Raw genomic sequence first — 16,734 nt, 5'->3', positions numbered from 1 at the left:
CCTTACAGACAGTGATATTTCCCAGGGGACTGTGCACGATTTCCCCAGAAGGTTTAAACTTTAGTGGAATCCTCGAGCATAAACTGATATAAATATCTCTATCTTGTTTGCAGCACCCACTCTATGGAACTGAACAAGGCTGAAATATGTTATAAGTGCAAAATTCAAATTCTTCAATTTGCTCCTGATGTTTTGTGAATATCTTTATTTTAATGCAATGTTTGTCCTTATTTTCTCATTTGTTAGCCTGGTTATAACTACAGCTTTACCTAAATACATGGTCAAATATGATTTTGTTTATATATCTTTACTTTCAATATTGCACCTCTAAGCTGGGAAAAAGTACAATGTCAGCGTTGTGACATCATCAGTGACACAGCAAGTGCGGTTAAGCGGGGTTAGAGCTGTGGTTGGTGTCTTGACGACTGCTCATAAAAGAAGTTCATATTATTAACAGATATATTGAATTTAGGGTCATTCCTGAAATAAATGCATACACTGAAAGAAAGTTCAACTACCTCTGACGTAACAAGGAAAGAGATAAACATTCCTTACATTTGGTGCTTTGTCTTATGTTGTAGACTGCCTAGGTCACACATGACGCTGGTAAACAAGTTTAGAGTTTAAAATGGTATGTAATACATGTATATATAGACTTGAATATTATATATTGAGTTGATTCATTTGGGATCAGTGACCAGACAGAGAACAGCCCCCCCCCCCCCCCCCCCCCCCCCCCCCCCCCCCGAACCCTCCAACTGCATCAGAGCCTGTGGTCATTGCTGCCCTCCAGACCGCTTTTATCATCTCTATAAATCTCTGCTGGCCCAGACTCGGCATAATGAGGAGACCTGCATGGCTGTCAACCTGCACCTCGCACCCCTGTCGAGAGAGAACAGAGGGGTATGAAATTGGTTGAGGGAAGCTGGAGCGAGACAGACAGAGATGTAGAGTTAAAAAGAGAGATTAAACCCTCATGCCGCCACCCGATAACATTTAACGTACTTCTTGCCATAATTCAATAATTTGTTCCCTCAATTACTTGATTAGTTCCCTTGAATTAAATTATTTATACCATGACTAAATTGTGCTGTAAATGACTTAATTCAATCCCTGTTCACAGTGTTATTTCAGTCTTAGATTGGGACAGCCTATGAACTGTAGATGTACTTCAGAATTTGGCTGTTAAACACAGTACTGTTACCTTGTTGTTTAAGTACTTTACAGCATAAATTACATCTTTCATGATCATATGATGGATGTTAGTTCATAGAGACTACAGTACAGTATACTCAGCCCAAAGCCAGGCCATGATTTATAATGTCAATGTAAGATTTGACCCAATATTTTCCTCCCTAACACGAATGGTCACAGCAAATTTGACATGAATACTTTATATTGATGATGCATGTTTTTCATGTTTCAGTTCTCAAGCCCCTGGAAGTGTTTTCTGTAACATGACATATGTATGACCAAATAAATAAGCAACAAACAAAGTTTGAATTTGGAATAAAACATCTATAATTATTGTTTATGTAGAGGTCAAATTCGGTGGACAGAGAAACATGACATCATCTTTTTCAAACAATGCTCGGCCCACTTTAAATCAAAGAGGAGAACACAGAGAAATAGACAAACACAGAAATCTCTCATAGCAAAGACTGACCTTTTGTGAATGTAACACAGAATCAGGCTGACGAAAAAGCAAGATTAGACTTTAAATTAGATTTAAAATGATCGATGGTATAAGATCTAATGTAGGACGGGACGTTATTCCAGAGTTTAGGGGCAGAAACAGAGAAAGAGTGGTCTCCTTTGGTTTTCAACAGAAACTGGGACTGAGGAGAGTAGTTGTGAGGATGACCTGTGACCTGGCGGCAGAGAAAGCTATCAGGAGATCAGTGGTATAATGAGGGGCAAGACCTTTCAGAGCTTTGTAAACCAATAGCAGAATTTGGATTCTGTATTGAACTGGCAGCCAGTGCAAGTGCACCAGAATGGGAATGATATGTCTGGGTTTTTTAAAACTACTATTAGTTAGTACCGTTAGAAGCCTAGCAGCTGCATTTTGGACCTTTTGTCATTGGGAGAGGGTGGAGCCTTATGTACAGAGACTAAGAATAATTTATCTAAGAGGAGATAAAAGCATGGATGATTGTTTTGGGATTTCTTTTTTGCAGAAACATGACTTTCATTTAGCTTTAGTCCTTAGCTGATAAAAGCTGCCTTTCAAAACACGAAAAACCTGTTTATCAAAATTAGGAGAAGCGTCCAGATGAGTTTTGTTTTGCGAAGTTGCATGTTGTAATTCCTTGACATCTTTTGATGTCATCTTATCAGTTACAAAGATTTTTATCGAGTGTCATCTGCATAAGGCAAAAAATTGGTTTTGAAAGATGGAGTCAAGAGAAAGCATATAGAGTGAGAATAAATGTGGACCTAAATTTGATCCTTGAGGGACACCACATTTGATGTTGGCAGATGATGATCACTCCCCCACTCCCCTAATACTAAACCCTGTAAACCAACCATGTGAATTGTGAAGCCTGAGACACATGCGCAATTTTTAGTTTATTGATCACTTAACTGTTTGAATGTATTTTAGATTTCTATATTTCATTGTGTTTCATTGTGTTTAAATGATAGCCCACACAACTGCACATATATGCTTGTTTAAAAATGTTTTGAAATCTGTTCAAATAATTTGGCCTTGTCTTGTTTTTTTTCTTCTTCTTCTCTTTGGCAGGTGGCAACTTCTTCTTCTTCTTCTTCTTCTTCTTCTTCTTCTTCTTCTTTGTTCGCTTTATGGGCGGGTGGCCACCAACATCAAGGTGCATTACCGCCATCTACAGTGTCTTCTTCATCTTCTTCTTCTTTGCTCAGCCCACCCCTTCTTATTATTATTTGTTCGGTTTATGTACTAAAACTGTCCTTTTATACTGCAAACATTTCAGTTTTATTTTCTTCTAGTAACTGCACCTCCATGCAGTTGGCTGGTACAACTGCTTGGGGGGAAAGTGACAAACAGCTCTGGAGAGACAGACCAGCTCTGACCTCAGTGACCCAAGGTTTATGTGCGTTTATGTGAGAGAGCAAGAGACGGTGAAAAAAAACATGTAAGCCAGCTGAACTCGTCTACCTCTCCACTCTCGTGCGTCGTTTTTGATGTCAGACAGAAGAACGTTGCATCACTGCTGACGCCCGTGCAGCCGGTAAACGAAACACTCTGTGACAGCTGATGCATAGGACGGACTGCGAGCAGCGATGAACCTTGCAACAACAGCCTCGTCATCCAGCGGCAGCCCGGCACTTCCTCTGGTTCGGTCTCATGCCCTCCCACGCTGCCAGGAGCTGTCTCCAAACCGCCTACGCTCGGTTATGTAAGGGGATAATCCTCTCTAGTCATTAAAATGATGCACAACTCTGGAGGTATACAGCCACATAACTATTTGATGTCTTTGGTGAAATCAGTGCATTAATGTTTGATAAGCATAATACCTCGCAGCAGATCATAGCGCCATATATGAAATTCCTCCACTAACGAAACCCCCACTGGACTGTATCTAAAATGCAGAAGAATATTTGAGGGGCTGCTGCTTCTTCCTCTGACACGTTAATGACCCAGCGTCTCCAGACTCCCTGGCTCTTTCTCAGACATCTCAATCACCCTCCTCACTGCTACAAGAGAAAAAACTCATTTCACATGAACACTGTGTGGCTCCTCCGACAGAAAGAAAATGGCAGCCTCTCCATCATCCAGCAAACCATAAGCCTTCCTTTATTTCCCTTCCTCATTAAACTCTGAATAACTCAGTAGAGAGGCAGAGAGTGGAGAGACAAAAGTGATTGAATTCTGGTGGAGGAATAAAAGCCCCTTGAGGTTGCCATTTTGAATGTGAGCCATGTTGAACAGGCTTGATCCAGAGATCCCAGAGACAATGGAGCAGCGAAGAATGGTCTATAGACAGAGCTCCAGACCAGCTGACCCACTGTAGATAATGTACCATCGGTGTTGTGTCATGATGATGACCCATCACGACCTCGTAGGGAACTGGGCAAAGGCGGAGGAATGAGCGGTGACAGGGAGGTCAGAGGCAAATGGCGGCACCACACTTGATATCTCTGTTCCGAAGGTGCACTGACAACATTCTCGTATTGAATGCAGCCCAATTATTTCAATACACCAGCAATCCTGGGAAAAGGGGAATGCAAGACAAGAAAAATGGGTTTGACATTCAGCCAGGCGGGCCGAGGGAGGTAACAAGTTCACAGCCCTTTCACAAAACATGGCTGCCTGCTGTGTGATGGATCATGGAGCCTCAGACGGGCCGTTAGGGGTGGGACTCGAGGAGGAACACATGGAAACCCGGTCCCCCCCAGGAAGAAGGGAGTCATCCTGACAGTTAAACAAATGAACTCCTGATGGTTGTGATATATGCAGCTCCAACAGCTTTTTCTGAGTTGCCCCATATGGAGCCACAATACTGCTGCTAAAAAAACTACAAGGCCGATGCTTGAGACAACACCTCACATTCACATGTATTCTGAAAACAAACAAAGAAAAATGTCCTGAATGATGTTTCTGAATCAATGCAGTTGAGCTGAAAATTTGACGTGACCTCACAATAGTGCCCCTCAACTGTAACTGACGGATCATTTAATCAAAATGAGGCAAACCTCCAGAAATCTTGTGTCTTTAGATTCCACAAAGCTACTGTAGGAGATTGATTTAAAACAGCAGAGGTCATGATTTGTCATTCTTTTCATTTCCTCTTTTGATGAAATTTGAGGGTCTTCCTTAATGATTCCCTCTATTATAAATAAATGAGGATGACGATGAGAAATTGTGACTTGTAGGGAGTCAAGCATCATCTTTCATTAGACCTTTGTCTTTAAAAATACATATTTGTAATACAGATTTCTGTATCAAAGCCCAATCTGAGATAACATGGATAATGGTTGGTTCCACAAGCTGAATAGTACTAACTGTGATGAATAAACTGACCTTCACAGCGTGTGCAAAATCAGTGGAGTGCTCCTTTAAAGTCCCACGTTAAAAAACTTTTTGCTGCTTGTGATGTGTTGGCTTTAGTTAGGCTGGACCTAACAAAAAAGGAATTGAGTCTAATATAATGAAATAAATCTGAATGTTATCTCACCTCACACAAAAAGGAATCTTAACTCAAGGTGTCCCTCGGTTTTCAGCAGATTGAACAAAGGTTGAGGGTGCAGATATTATTTCCAAGGTTAAGAGGGAACCTGTACAATCAAACCACATTTCAATATTGTCTCAATTGAAAGAAGAATTTAAGCACCTATCTATGTAAGTTATGTATTTATCGTGTGAAATAAAAATGGAAGACATCAAAACTAATTTGAAATACTGAGGGACATCAACTTTCTTACAAATTACATGAAATTCCCTTCACAAAACCTTTTCTTGTCACGACCGCTTCTTGAAATACTTTGATAGGTTGTTTTTTTTCAGATCTACCAGAAGAGGAGTCATTCGAAATGAAGGTGCATTTTCTTAGAGTGTTGCCTGTAAATCTTCACTTCATGAAAAAGAAAAATCAGCTACAGTATGTCTGGTATTTCAGAGATGATGACAACTGCCGTTACTACTGTAAACATATTGTACATAAAGTACAGCTTATCAGTAATTTAAAAAATCAGTAGGCAAGAATGTTATAGTGACTAAACATTCATAATTTTTAAATTGTATAACTAACTGCTTCCTTTTGGTGTCTAATGTCAAATACATTGCATTCTTTTTTGTGGTTGTTATAATCAATTGATAATTTTACACATTTTTAAAGCAACAGCATTTAAAACTCAAGCTCTAACTTATTGGAATCAGTTGCTGCTCTTTGTCAAATCTCACTGTAAACTAAATTTCTGTGAATAACAAAAGCAGTTTCAGGATGTAGGAAATTACTCTTTTTTTCACAATTGTCTGACATTTTACCCCAAAATATGAATCATGAAAATTATCAGCAATTCTATCAGAAAATATAAAAATTATTGGTAAATTTAGCCATAAGCCCAAATTGCCCAAAAAGTGAAAACACGGGGGGGTATCATTGGACCCACACACACACACACACACACACACACACACACACACACACACACACACAATCTACAATATTCCTTGAATATGACAATATAATAATAATAATAATAATAATATGAACTATTCAAAATTCGATCTATTCTTGCCATAGTATCCATGGTGTGCCCCACTTCCACAGCTCAGGAATAATAAACCTGTCAAAAACAAGTCTCCTGGGAGGCCACTGTTGACACTTAGTTGTCAGTGGCAAAGCATGCTGGGATGGCTAATGGGACAGGCCCTCAGGGGGCCCTCAGATGGAGGACAGTCACAGACAGGTGAGCTGTCTGTCATGTTTAATATAAAATAATAATCAATAATAACCTTCCTGCCTTTGTTGACTTAAAAACTAAATTGGTTTGGCTGTAAAAAAATATCTTTACTTAATCCTCAATTGTAACTTTGATTAAATAAAGAAAAAAATATTAGATTTGGGGAGATTAAGTTTAGGAGAAGGCAGCAAGAATTTATAGGTATGAAACTAAACTAGTAGACAACCTCCCTCGTTTTCAGTACAGACAATAGAAAGATGTTCTGTGACAAACGCATTTAAGACCCCTCCACAGAACTTGAAATGTAATCATGCCTCTGTCACAACCCCTGCACTACACACACACACACACACACACACACACACACACACACACACACACACACACACACACACACACACACACACACACACACACACACACACACGAGTGAGAGTGAACAACCAGGCTACAGTGCGTCGCTATGATTTCTCCCTTATCCTAACCACGTGTCAGCATTCATCAAGCTCGTCCTCCCTCAACACACGTATGCACGTGAACATCTGAGCTGATCAACTGAACAGTTTCCATATAGTGATGGGAGCCGCTGGAGTTTCAGTACTCTCACTCTGCTGACGGATGGTGCTGAGAGGAGATGCTGGGATGCACAGCGGCTCATTCAGTTTGTCAGTCAGTCCTGTTACACAATTCCATGGCAGTACACACAGAGTTTTTTCCAAGTCATAAAACAAGCAGATGTAAAAGGACTGTATGCGCAATGTACACAAACTAAACAGGAGTTTGGAGGCAGTAAAAGAAAGCAAGTAGAAGGAAAAAGAGTGAGCAGTTGTTGGGTCTTTCCTGGGCACTGACCTGGACAGCATAGCAAACACAGCGCCGGTCAGCCTCTCATCTTGCTTCTCCTCTCAGATTTCACACTCCAGCTCCCTCCTGGCCGCCTTTTGAAGTTGGTCCCTCCGCTGTTTGTGAGGTAAAAGTCGTTGGCAGAGGAGGGAATGAGGGTGAGTAAGAGGGAGATGAGGTGAAGTCTTTGTCTCTTGCCTTTTTCCCTTCCTCCTCCTCTTCCTCTTCTTCTTCTTAGTCTATTTACTTCCCCTTGTATTCTTCACTAGCTGAAATCTGCAACTCCTCTTGCTCTTCCATTGCATAAAAATAAAAAATGAACACACACACACACATGCACACTACTGGGAGAGGGGGAGAAAAAGAACATAATACAGAGAGAGAGAGAGAGCAGCAACAAAAGTCTCAGTCACCTTGTCTCCCTCCTGTTCAAATTTAGAGGCTGCTTTTCAGGCTGCAAGGCAAACTCTACTGGGCATGCCCACAACTAAGCACACTTTGTAATGAACACTCACTTCTTGTGTTCTCCCTCCTCCCTCACGGCTCTTTCTCTCCCTCCCTTCCCAACCCGGTCCTCCCTCCCCCCCTCCTTGCAGGTCTCAGTACAGCAGGGATTTGGAATGCTGCTCGGACCTATGTCAAAAAATAAAGAAAATAAATAGTGCAATGCAATTTAAGATAAAATTGAAAAGAAAATATTTTGCTGAGTAACATCATTTCAATCACAAACTTGCTCCAACTGCCAAAAATAGCATTATTACTCGTGTGCAGCATATTTTCAGTCCAAGTAATTCAGTCATGTGCAATTTAGACGGCTCTCTGGACTTCAGAGATGTCAAATTTAATCAAAACTGATGGACATGTCATTCGAAATGGCAAGCCAATACATTTTGATTCCCTGCATCATTTCTGCTTGAGCGAGATAAAAAACATTATCTAGATCTGTGTGGCATTCTATTTAAAGTATGCCTGGGCGGGGCTATGTTGTGCCTTATTACAGATCCCACCAATACACATGGAGATATGGCTAAACCTAAAGCAGATACGGGAACAGCCAAGCATTGCATCCTCTGGTCTGTGTGACGTCTGTGACGTCAGCCTCGTGTCTGTGCTATCTCAGGCTCAGCTGACCCAGATTCTCCCCAGCACACTATCAGGACACTATGTATCAAACCCAGGCTATGGAATGAGGACAACAAGTTCAGAGGGTGACAGACAGTGGTAGAAAGAAATCCAGGCAGATAAAGTTCCCCTGGCATCTGTATTGTGCTTCTCAGTAAAAGAAGTTACATAATAAACACCATCAAAAGGGAAATTGGAAAATTCTAATTCAAAGAAAAGCTTTGGAATAACAAAAAACTTAAAAGCCAAATTCAGGGCTTTAAGGGAAAAACTAATATGATCACCAAAATAATTCTGTGGCCAGAGCAGCTGTTCAGGCCAGGAGGATGGAGACAACAATGTAATCCTGGAGCCATCCTGAGCAGACAGCAATCCATCTGCACCTTCCAAAATGTGGCAGGCAGGGCCAGGTCAAGGAGGAAGAGTTCCAGACGGCTGGAGGCCCGACCCTGAGAGGGCAGAGGTCATGGGAAGCAGTGGGTCAATATGAAAATGAGAGGTCAATGCCATTGCTGGATAAGCCAGAGCCGCATGTGTCTGGGTTGTAGAGGTTGATGGAGCGATGGGGAGTGGCAGGAAAGTGTAAAGAGATCCAAATTAAAAGCTGCAAAGTCGAACAAAGGAGGCGACCGGCCAGTCAAGCTTGAGGGAGTCACGGTCAAGCTTCATTCAGAAATACTGCGAGTAGGAAAAAAGGAGCAAACGTCAGCTCCACAACTTTTGCTCTTTTAAACAGAAATCAAGTGAGTATGTGCCTAAAAGGAGGTAGTTTGTACAATGAGTCGTCCGACAACATATTAAGGCCAAAGTGTTTATACGTCCACACATGAGGTAGGAAAAACCCTGCCGTCATAACCTCTTCCTGGCCCCCACTGCCAGAACTCTGTTTTTGTGTGTCTCTGTAGCCCTCAGAAGATTAATTTAGCAAATGAGGAAAAGGCCCTACATATTTTCCACAAAGGTATTCATAATGTTTAAACCAACCTATGCACACGGATTCGTGATGCTGTTTAGACAATTGTAACCACGACTCCATACTTCTGCTAAGATGTCAGTGTCTGTGGTGTTTTGGTTCATCTACTATACGGTATTATGTGTAATCATAGGTCACAGAGGCTGGCAAAGTAGCTGATGTGAGGACTTTCTGAATTTCAAAAAAGTGTTGTGTTGGCGCAGAGCTTCAAACGGATTTATTTCTCTTGACAGGTTCAATTCAGACATATCAACATTAGACAAGAAATTATGTCAGAAAATAGCCACACCAATGGGTCCAAAAGACACCCAAACCCACTTAGTTCTGACTAACCAAGACTTGACCAAGGACCCCAGTTCAAACTACATTCCAGTCCAGTTGGGTAGGGTCCCACTGTATTGCTGAGGGTGTCAAATGTCTAGTATCCAAGAGGATCAGAGGGATCATGCCATCAGATCTGACCATGTTGTACATCACACTCATTTGATATTCTGGCTATTTCGGACCAAGATTGCTGTTAAATTGATGGCTCATGGTTCTATTGCTAGTGTTGATGCCAATGCTGGAAGAGGTCTGACTGTCCTTAGGTCCATCTTTTAATTTGATACATGTTGACTTTAAGTGGGGTTTCCAATGGTCCCTTTTATGATCCGACCCTCTTGGACTGGAGAAGACCTCTGATTAACAGGCCTCTAGACATGCAGCTCTCCAGTTAACTCTTGGCAACTCCTGTCAGGAGACTCCGCTGTCAGGAACAAAACAGACAAATTAGCCTTGGCCGTGTCAAAACCATCTGAGCCTGCGGCTGCAGACCACACTGGCCTGCTGCTCAGAGCTCAATACTGGCTCATTAGCCTGCTCATCCTGGCATCTGAGGACCTGTGACCTAAGCTATTGTCTGGCTTGAGCCTATCCTGGTGTGAGCCTCAGCTCTCAACAAAGACTGGTCATTATATTTGGCTTGGCTGCCCCCCTCAGCCACAACATGCAGCCCCCAGCAGCCTGTCGTGGACTAAATGAAGTGGGTCAGGCAAACATGACGCACTGCTCATAAACTTTAACCCCATCAACGACCACCACCCCACCGACCTGCCACCCCAACTGGGCAGGGAATGACATGCTGTTTACAGGCAATAGATGTGCTCCTGTGCAAACACAGATGTGTGAGGTGAACTGCAGCGAGCCAACACTAAATGCATAGTGAGGGGCGGTGGAAAGCAATACTGGTGGCAAGGCAGTTATTTTGTTTTCTCATTCTATAAGTCAATAAACCAATAAGGAGTAGCTAAGGAACACACAGACATGTTGAACTTGCTAAGCAGTGTTGTGTCTGTATGTTATACTGTCTTCTATTGATCCTACCTTACTAATGTAAAACAGGAAAATCACTCATGTTGAGAATGAGGTCACTATGATCTAATTTGTAATGGACATGAAAATAAAAAGCAATCAAAATTATTTAAAACTGACCTATTAGCTCAGAGATCACAATGAAGCAACTAGCTACTGTAACAATAGATAAACTGTATTGAATGTGTCCCAAGGCGATCCTCAAGTCATGGCAGGGAAATTTCAAACTATTAAAGTGCAGATAGATACAGTTTGTCTTCCACCCTTTAGAATCAATGTTGACTAAGTAGGATATCCATTAAAAACTGCATCACCACACCTGTAAAATATACGAGTAAATGTAGTTAATTTCATTAAACCAGTTAGTTTAGGATTCTGATCAGAACAGATTTAAAAATGTATTTTTCAGCTGGTTGAAAACATCTCCGAAACAAGTTGAACAAAAAAAACAAGTAGAGGAGGCACAAAGAGCAATGAACTAATTATGAGCGGATGTGAAACGGTCATAATTCCTCTTTCACACACAGTCACCCATTGATAAAACAATTAATTGATTTCACAATCAATTGTATTGATCTGGTGTTGCCAGTATTTGCAGGATATGGTTAGAAGCTATCATAATGACAAAACAGCTCAAAGTATCATCAGCAGTAATGTGGGAACAGCCATTTTGTAAACCTCTGTAGCCCGCTGTAACAACACATACTGTAAGGATCGTTCTCGAGACATAGGCTTATCCGCAGAGACAGTGTAAGGGACAGAGTGTGTTGAGACTAGTGACTTGAGTTAAACTACAGGAGATAAAACATGTTGCAGGCCATGAAACAAGGCGGCAGACTGAGAAGTGATGATACAGGCAGCTCAAGACTTCCCTCTTGTGCTTTGCAGGGGCTGTTTAACAGCCAGTGCAGGTGGAGGGAACCCATGGATGCAGCACTAGCACCACCCGTTGGACAAAAATCATACTGCAGTTAATCTATTGAGGGATCAACCCTGAAAATCCTTTAGCTACATAGGATGTCTGTGTGTGGTAGGAATAGATTATTATATACTTATAGATTCTTATGGATACTTATTTAAGCGGCATATTAACTTTGTCCCAACTCCAGATCAAGCACTATACCTCCGATGGTTTTGGGTGTACAGTGTGATCCCACTGGAGATGTGACAAAAATAAGTAAGCTCAAAGAAAAAGTTTTAATAACTGCTGATTGTGGTGAATCAGCCTGTTTCAGTGCAAAAAAACTATAGGGTCACATGAAGAATGTAGATATTATAATGTCACTCGGAACTGGGAAGCAGCTTTTGACGTGTCATAGGAAACATAGGGACGTGATAAAAGATTTTCATAATTAATCGGATCCTTTCAGAGTTCCTACAACACACTGCATTGAGCCAGCGCAAGAGGTGTTTAGTTAATCTATGAACAAATCCTTAAAATGGAGTCTGATTATAGTAAATCATTGTTGTCACTGTCACACTGTCAAAGCTCTTGTGGGATAACTGTTGCATAAAGGCTGCTGAGCTCTTTTCTGTGAGAGTGAATGTTTGAGCTGAAATTCACAAAACAATTTGAATCAACAAGGACTATTAATTTCCACGTCTTACCAACACACACACACACACACACACACACACACACACACACACACACACACACACACACACACACACACACACACACACACACACACACACACACACACACACACACAGTCTCTTCTCAATTAAATGACTAATCGTTTGGTCTAAGTAATGTAAAGAAACTGGTCCGAAATGACATCTTGAAGTTACTTGCTTTGCCAGATCAACAGTCCAAAACCCAAAGATATATTTTGTATCCTTTATTATGATGTAAATGCTTCATTTAAGAGAACGGAACAAGCAGGTGTTTGTCATTTTAACTTAAAACACTCAAGGATTCATTTATATATTATTAAAAAAGTAAAGCAACCAATAAATCCATTAACTAAACCTTGCAACTCTAGTGGGGATTATCAATTAGATTTTTGTTGTTATATAAACTGGCTGTGGCGCCTCTATTAGCAGCTAAATGCTAAATGGACATTATACTGTTTCTTATCACAGGCTTGCAAGCTGTTCTGTAGCCGTCTAAACATAAATCTACGTAAAGTGATCTCAGACTTGTAGACAACACTGTGCTATTTTTCTTATCAGCCTGGGTGAAGTTATTCGTCCGAGCCGTCGTGACTTACCTGCTCAGTTGCAAGTCGTCTAGCAGGAGGTTCTGGAGGCTTCTGAATTCCTCTGGCTGAACCAGGACCGCAGCTCTGAGCAGCAAAACCACATCAGCTCCACTTTTATAGTCTGGATCCTGCAGCAGACCGAGAATTGAGTGAATAGATTTCCAAGACAAAACCCACACTTCAATCGATCCGACCTTGAAAAAAAGAAATACATTGTCATCGATGATGCTCTTTGTAGGAGAGTGATTCACATGCAAACAGCCGACATCAATGGGTGCTCTATTAAGAGACACTCCTGTCATTACACGGAGAAGGTTATCAGACCATTTGGACTCAGCACTGCAGTCGATAACATGAGAAAGTATAACTGGAGTTATTTGATGTTGGTATTGAGGATTAAAGTAAGATATGGATATTCTCCTGACAACATTTTTTTTTTTTTTTAGATCAGACTATTAGCTACATGCCCACAAGATAATATTGGGTTCCCTGCGCTTTATTGTTGAGAGGTTCCACTTTCTTTAAGGCCAATATGATAATTCAAATGTATTGAGGCCTATTGAGCTGTTTAAATGTATAGCTGCTTCCATGCTGAGAAAAGAAAAAAGGGGCCTGAGTTATCTCCAGAGATACTGTCAATGATAATAAGTGATCAATCACAAATTAGTATTAAAGCTCTAAAAGAAGAGCACTATTATGTAGCAATGATTCACCCCTCTTCAATAATTGCTTTGGATTTTTTTATAGGGAACCAAAATCCTCCTGTTTGTTTTCTGTGACCCCATAAACTAGATCTAAGGAGGCTCTGGAGTGTCCCAGCATGAGTTCTGAGCAAAGTTCACATATTTGCTCCCTTTGACTTATGGATCAGTGCATGTTAATAAACACATGTGAGCCACACTTTGTAGAGCTGTTGCCTTAATTTCATCATGCCAATGACCATAATGTAGACAGTTTAACTAAATAACAGACATACCTATAGTCACGGCTGGTAAAAGACCTGAGCCTTATGTCAATAGGCCCTACAGCCCTAATACATGGGAGCCCATGTCCTCTACGAAATGTATCAGAAATGCATCCGAGGATCCTGGTTATTATTATTTTTTCCATTTTTTTTTTTTTACCTAAGTCATTGAAACACTAACAAAAACCTTACTCTAACCATTTTCTAACTTGTCTTGAGCTCTTTACTTACATCCACCTTTAATTTAAATATAGGGGTTGTTTTATTCCTCTAGGGGTTATAATAATTATATTAGAGCCAAAGGAGGAAGTCAGGTGTATATCAGAAAATAATTGGAGACTTTTTAAAGACTTGTTGAATCAACTTTACAGTGGCCCATTGAAAGATTTACTTGTGTGTTACTCTCGGGTTAAATCCGAGTAAAAGCAGGTGACACTTCACAGGGGAGAAAACGACAGGAGACCAGCTTCCGCTGCTAGGATCGCATTATCTCCTGACAAGTGCGGAGATACATGTTGCCCACGCACCAACAGCGATCGTTTGCTCATGCACATGCAGCCAGATACTCTTGGAAGGATGAGGTTTGGAAACTAATTTGCTTTGTTATTTTTGCCTACAGTAAGAGACAGGGCTGGGCAATATGGCCAAAAAATTGTATCAAGATAAACGTTTTTAATATCAGTCAATATTGATAATTATCACAATAAATGTTATTGCATTATTCATTTTAAAGACTCATTTTTGCTCCTCATTGAAGGTTGTAGTTTTAAACTCTTCTTTATAGCCAGAGAATGACAAACAGCAAAACATTTAACAAATGTGAGTTAGAGCATTAAAACCAATAATGCATTAAACCTCCTCACTTTGCTTACACAACAATATATCAATGTATATTGGACTAATGTTATATTGCTTATGATTACATTTTATTGCATCAACTATTGTTATTGTTTTATTGCCCAGCACTCGAAACAAGCAAACAAAACGCCTGAGCAAATAACAGGAAATAGCAAAAACCTATCCACTGATATCAACAGATTCTATTTTTGTTAGGTGAAGAGCTTTTAAATTCTGTGACTTTTACAATGTTTAAAATATAACACTCACCACTTCACATTCACCACTGTCCAGCTCCAGCTGCTGTGGGTCAACAAGGTTACCACATCCTGGCTTTTCTCAGTACATGTTATGGTTTCAGTCTCCTTATTTAACTTAATGAGCTCCTCAGGGAACAGCCAATGAGAAGAGACCAATTAGATGTTCGATGGCAGCACACAGGTTTTCTGCTCAGCCTGTGTCTTGTACTCTGAAGCAGGAGTTGCAGTTATCGACGTAGCTTTATGTTTAACTTCAAGTTTTCAGTCCTACGAAGCTGGTTTACTTTCCGGAGTAAATCACCATGGTTACTTGCTAAGCATTAACCTGCTCCAGATAACAGATCAATACCTGTCAACGACCAATCAGATGACTGGAAAACCCGAGTCATCGAGCTACAGGATCCTGACAGGGACAAAAGAGGTTGGTCTGTAGCAAAGTGAGAAATAATGTCAGCAGATATTTAATAGATGAGTGGAATCTTTCATAGAGAGCTTCTAATGAACAGCGGGACAGTTTATCACACTGATAAATACATCACATTGGCGGCTGTGGCTGAGGGGTAGAGCGGTCGTCCTCCAACCTGAAGGTCGGCAGTTTGATCCCCAGTCTTCCCCATCTGCATGCTGAAGATGCTGAACCCTGAATTGCCCCTCATAGAACAACAAAGTGCTGCTAATAGATGCACTGTATGAATGTGTGTGTGAATGGGTGAATGTAAAGCTGTTCTGTAAAGAGCTTTGAGTGGTCATCAAGACTAGAAAAGCACTATATAAATACAAAACCATTTACTGAGGTCATCACAGTTCAACTACTTCTCTTCTCTCTGCTTTGGCAACAGAAACAGTCTGACATCACTTCAAATAAAAAATGTATCTGCATCCAACATGTTCAGAATAGTTTGTATATGATCAGACAATAAACTGAAGTACTCAGTTACAGCCTTAATATAATTCCTCTGTTTATTTACAGGTTTTTTTTAGCCTGATACTTTAAAGAAATTAATATCTACTTATTCTTTTCATTTTTTTGTCATTATTTACATTTCACTTGTTGAATTTCACTTTTGGATGTTGTTATTACAAACTCTACAGGCAGGTATCAGCAGATTATCAGGACAGTTGATGTTAGGTTAAATGAAGCTGAATAATGAATTTTCCTTCACAGGTTATGACCTGATCTGAGGAAGATTAATGGACACTATGTTGTGTATATCCTGTTTGCAGATAAAGCTAAGCCCAGTTTTGTTATAGTTGAAAGTGAAGTTAGGGTGTTGAGTGTAAAGAGACTAATTGAGGGCGTGAGAAGCAGATGTTTCAAAAATAAGAAATATAATTTTTTTTATATTCATTTGGTTGAGTGCTTTGCATTTATCTGCTGCATAAACCTGCCTTGCCACATTTGCCAATTATTTAAGCAGCGTGGAAATGGCAGTTACAGCTGTCTGCCTAGTTTTGTTGAACAATGACATTGATTCTTTTTTTATGTTTTGCATTATGTCTTTTTAAAACTACATAATCCCACAGGTGTACAGCAATACAGATTCATTCCAGTTGTTAAGTCTTTTTGCAGAAAACTTACAAATCTGGCAACTTTGAATTGATCTTGGAGCAACAACGTGTGAAGCTAAAACACATTTGCATTTACATTACATTTGCAAGGACATGCCCGCACTTGGCTGCTTATCTATTTATTTTGTGTGTGTGTGTGTGTGTGTGTGTGTGTGTGTGTGTGTGGGTGTGGGGGGGGGGGGCGCAACTTGCATGCTACCAAAGTATAAAGTTGTGCTGCAC

The 16,734-nt window shown here is 40.5% G+C and overlaps 1 long non-coding RNA gene across 2 annotated transcripts in view; it reads right to left on the bottom strand.

The window, feature by feature from the left end:
- Positions 1-15,422, bottom strand: part of LOC117773243 — a 99,826-nt gene extending 84,404 nt beyond the window's left edge. Inside the window, exons 1-3 of one of the 2 annotated variants that reach the window (XR_004615885.1) lie at positions 14,954-15,422; positions 12,892-13,010; positions 7,240-7,346 (exon numbers count right to left, since the gene is read on the bottom strand). This is a non-coding gene — a long non-coding RNA (uncharacterized LOC117773243). Of the gene's footprint in view, positions 1-7,239; positions 7,636-12,891; positions 13,011-14,953 lie in introns of those variants that run through there. The other variant, XR_004615884.1, reaches the window with a different exon arrangement.
- Positions 15,423-16,734: the final 1,312 nt, after the last annotated feature.

The sequence above is a fragment of the Hippoglossus hippoglossus genome, chromosome 13 (genome assembly GCF_009819705.1).
Source record: "Hippoglossus hippoglossus isolate fHipHip1 chromosome 13, fHipHip1.pri, whole genome shotgun sequence".
NCBI classification, from domain to species: domain Eukaryota; kingdom Metazoa; phylum Chordata; class Actinopteri; order Pleuronectiformes; family Pleuronectidae; genus Hippoglossus; species Hippoglossus hippoglossus.
This window is presented reverse-complemented; position numbering and strand designations above follow the sequence as displayed.